Source organism: Pimephales promelas, chromosome 3 (genome assembly GCF_988280905.1).
Source record: "Pimephales promelas chromosome 3, fPimPro1.hap1.1, whole genome shotgun sequence".
In the NCBI taxonomy this organism is placed as follows: Eukaryota; Metazoa; Chordata; class Actinopteri; order Cypriniformes; family Leuciscidae; genus Pimephales; species Pimephales promelas.
Window position 1 is genome coordinate 48,853,115 of NC_142771.1, and position 4,374 is coordinate 48,857,488.

General features: G+C 45.7%; 1 long non-coding RNA gene across 1 annotated transcript; it reads left to right on the top strand.

Annotated features, from left to right (window-relative positions):
* Window positions 1-2,436: 2,436 nt before the first annotated feature.
* Window positions 2,437-2,679, top strand: LOC148995414 (uncharacterized). Its single transcript, XR_016155264.1, has 2 exons — window positions 2,437-2,520; window positions 2,602-2,679. It is a non-coding gene; the product is annotated as an uncharacterized LOC148995414 (long non-coding RNA).
* The last annotated feature ends 1,695 nt before the right edge of the window (window positions 2,680-4,374 follow it).

A 4,374-nucleotide genomic window follows, 5' to 3' on the forward strand; every position in this document is an offset into this window, starting at 1 on the left:
GAGCCCACCCATGATGTCCAACTCGCCGGGGTCACCGAGATACGGGCGATTTAGTCCCGAGATTCGGCGGCCGCCATTTTGGATTGCTGACGCCATTTTAGAACGCGCCCGACGGTTTTCGGCTCATATCTCCGCGAAAACGCGGCCAAACGGGACGATTCTTTTACCATTCTCTTCTGCTCAAATAGACGCTTCCAAAGAGCCCACCCACGGCTGGATGCGTTGAGTTTTAGAGCACGGAAATTCACGTTTTATGCTCTAGCTCCGGCCCCTGGGGGCCCACGGGGCCGTGGGTGGTCTCCCCGGAAAGGTCTGAAAAGGTTCTAAACGAGATTCAAATTTGGTGTCCCTAGAAGCAAGTGGGGCTTAATAAACAAGTTATACGTTGCTGCTCCTTTGAGCCGAGATCTGGACATCCCACGTAGCATTTATGCCATTATAAAAATAGGGGGTTCGTGGACGGTGAAATTTCGGGACGGCGCTTGGTGCCACAGACTCGGGGGGGCCCTCTGAGTGCAGTAAAACAGTTTTTATCATGATAAAAAAAACTTTAATTAAAATGTCCATTAATATAGTGGGTTATTGGACGTATAGGGGGTTCACGGACAGTGGAATCATGGGATGGCGCTTGGTGCTATGGACACCGCGGGGCCTGCCGAGTGCAGTAAAATAGTTTTCATCATGGCAGGACCTTTAATTGCAAAATGTCTGTCAAAAAAACAGTCTGAAAAGTGTGAATGCGGACTGGAGTTTTTATTTTTTATTTTTTTCATCAAACCACCTCTACTGACACAGACAGACATAGATGGAGTGGTTTTAAGTATTACAATAATTATTGTAAGCTCTGTTTGTACACATTTGTCAGGACTGAAGATTGTTTATCAGTCGTCGTGACAATAATGGAGGGTGCTGATTGGTTAGAGGGCGTGGGAAGTGTCATTTTCACTAAAATAATCCCATTTGCTGGTAGTCTGATGCACGGTGAGTCTCTCTAACCTGCTCTCTGATATTTTAGCTTATGCACTGGTGAATTATTTTAAATTGTACTTTAAAGTGCTTTGTGCCATGATATTGTACCATACACGAAGTCCCGTGTTGTGCTTTGTAACATGTGTATTACTGTTTAGATTATTTTTGGGCCTAAATTGATCAGTCCAGGGAAGTTATTTAATGCCAAGTTCCCATGAAGGACTGTAAATTTGATTGATTGAATTGTGATTTAATGATTTAATGACCCATTTAATGATAGGGTTAACCTTTGGGCCTAAATTGATCAGTCCAGGGAAGTTATTTAATGTCAAGTTCCCCCAAAGGCCTGTCATTTTTATTGCTTGAATTGTCTTTAATGATTTTAACTGATTAAAGTGTGTGGGGTTTTTTTTTTTCATCCTTTAAAGATGCGAAAAGTTTAAGAGAGGGTAAGTTGACATGTTGGCCGTGGCAAAATGTTACAAATTGTTTGTTACACATCAGTTTTGTGTCATAAGCTGTGTGTGTGTGTGTGTGTGTGTGTGCGTGTTTATGTCCCTGTAAATCATTTCTTTCAAGTGGACTTAAATAAATAGTTAAAATGTGTGTGTGTGTGTTTTGACTTTTTTGGCACATTTTTTCTCACAGATGTTCAATGCCACATGTGCCCAGCTCGGATGGCATATATTAGCCAGCACCTGAGGGGCGTCCACGCCATGCTCAACTTCGAGCAGAGGGGCATAATGGTTAAATATGCCCGCCGCAGAGTAAAGCTGATGGATTTGGCTTGTTTGCTCTGCGGCAAGGTCGTCAGGTACCCGGAGAAACATCTCCTCAAGGGTCACCGGGACCTGACGGTAAGTCTGCGTTAAAATTGACCCCGTGTTTTAAATCGGTGTGTGATACGGCTGTATGTTTGTCGTTGGTATAATGAGTGCCATCGTCTGTTTTTCTACATTTCAGACCAGCTCGAGGTTGAGAGTGGTGAGGGCGTTGGAGAAGTCGGTGACCGTGGGGAAGCTTCAGGCGCTGCGGCTGAGCAACCCAGCCGTCCCCATGGTCCCCGACTTCTCCCAGGCCGATGGCTCCCCGGGCGAGGCCCGGTCCCCGGCTGAGGCCCGGTCCAGGTCCCCGGCCGAGGCTCGGTCCCTGGAGCCGGCGCTGCCTCAGGTGCCGCCACCCGAGTCTGGGCACAACGAGGACATGCAGGAGCTACTCGGTATGGATCCGCCGATCGTCACAATCCTGATATCGGTGATCATCGATGATTGTTAATGATTGTTGATGACTAAAACAGACGGTTTGTCTTTCAGATGAGCTCTTTTCTGACGTGAATCCTGTGCCAGCGCTGTGGACCCCCGACGACCTGGAGGCCACCACCACAGGTATGAATCCCCCGTGTCATCACGGTTCTGATAGCGCTGCACATAATACACGAGTGGTCCACTAAGTCGACGCTTTGTTTTTCAGAACAAAACACTCCCGTAAGGGCGAAGTTGACCGCCGTCGGGGCCACAGCGCTGGCACAGCAGCGGGAGTACGTGGGCACGGGTAAGAGTCCGTTTGTCAGCACGATTCTTAATGTTGCTCGATAAGCCTTCCACTAAAACGATGTTTTGTTTTGTTTTTCAGAAGAACTGCTCCCCGATTTTCTGTTGAGTTTTGATTGTTTTTGAGTTTTTTTGTTCAATAAAGTTTTAATGTTCTTTCCTTCGGTGTGCGTGTGTGTACATCGTGTTCTTGTCTTTAATGGGTCAACAAATTGTCATCTACTTTGTAATGAGCACTTGCTTTCACACAGTGAGTGAGTTTTCACCTCTACTGTACTAAGCACACTCTTTTGAACACATCACACTAGTTTTGATCATTGTGTCTTAATTAAAATCCACACATTGATGTACATCACAGCCATAAGTGATGTATTATTAGCCTCAAATTATAATTGTATCATTAGCCTAAATGCCAGTCCACTCTGGACAGTCCTCTCAGTTGAAAGTGGCCTAAACCCCCCTGCTGACCTTTTCCAGTCCACTTTGGACAGTCCTCTTAGTTGAAAGTGGCCTGCCTGCTGAATGGACAGTCCACTCTGGACAGTGGCCTCAAAAAGTTTATAAAAGAGCCCCACACAGGTCAAACTTTAATTTGCAATAATGGAGGACACAATCCTAGAGTTGGACGAAGAGTTTCGGGTGGACGATGGGGGTGAGCAGGAGGACCAGGACCAGCCGGTGAACATCAGATTAGTCATGGCGGAGATGAGTCGGGAGGTGGCCGACCTCCGAAGGGCCCTCGGCGCCATGAGACGGCGCTACAACGCCCTTCGGAGGTTGAATGAGAGGCGGAGACAGGAGCCACCTCTCACACAAAACGGGGGCTCCCGGGAGCTGCGGGTCCTCAGGGCCATTGAATTTAGGAGCCGGAGCCAGCCGAGGGCCAGAAGGCTTGAAAAGAGGACGCGTCCCACTCAGTAAATACATCTTTTGGTGGGTCTGTTTAAGTTTGATGTTTAAGTGGGTGTGGAGTTTGCTGACTCTTTGTCTCTTTCTCTTTTTTTGCAGGACAGGCCGACCCAAACAGAGGGCATCGCCCTATGCGGAATAGGAGGAGGAGGAGGAGGAGGAGGAGTCCAATCAGTTTTTAAATAAATAAATCTTTTAAAAGTTTCACTTGTCTTGTCTTTTTTGATGCTAATTGGACCTAATTATTTAGTACTTTTCAAATATAGAGGGTTATTTGACAAATAGTGTGTTCGTGGGATGACCCACATACCATTTATTCCATTGCAAAACATAGTGGATTCCTGAACAGGGGAATTATGGGATGGCACTTGGTGCTATGGATTCAGGGCAGATAAATAGTTTTCATGCAAATGTTTTGAAAGCTAAGCTTAAAAACACATGTCCAAAAACCCACTATTTTTAAAATATACTTCCCGAAAACCCATTGAATAGATTGCAGGAGGGATTCTGTCCATTTTCAGCTTATTGCATGAAGGTCAGGGTTAGTACATCTCAAAAATAGTGGGTTATTAGACAAATAGTGTGTATTTGGACAGTGGTTTTTAAGCTTAGCTTTCAAGATATTTGGATGAAAACTACTTTCCTGCACTCAGCTGGGGACCCTGAGTCTGTAGAACCAAGTGCCATCCCATAATTCCACTGTCCAAGAACCCACTATGTGTCCAATAACCCACTATTTTTCAAATGTACTAACCTCAGCTTCCATGCAATAAGTTGCAAATGGACAGAATCCCACTTGTAATCTATCCCACTGTCCAATAACCCACTATTTGTCCAATAACCAACTGTCCAAGAACCCACTTTTTGTCCAATAACCCACTATTTTAGAAATATACTACCCAAATCCCCATTGAATAGATTGCCGGCGGGATTCCGTCCATTTGCA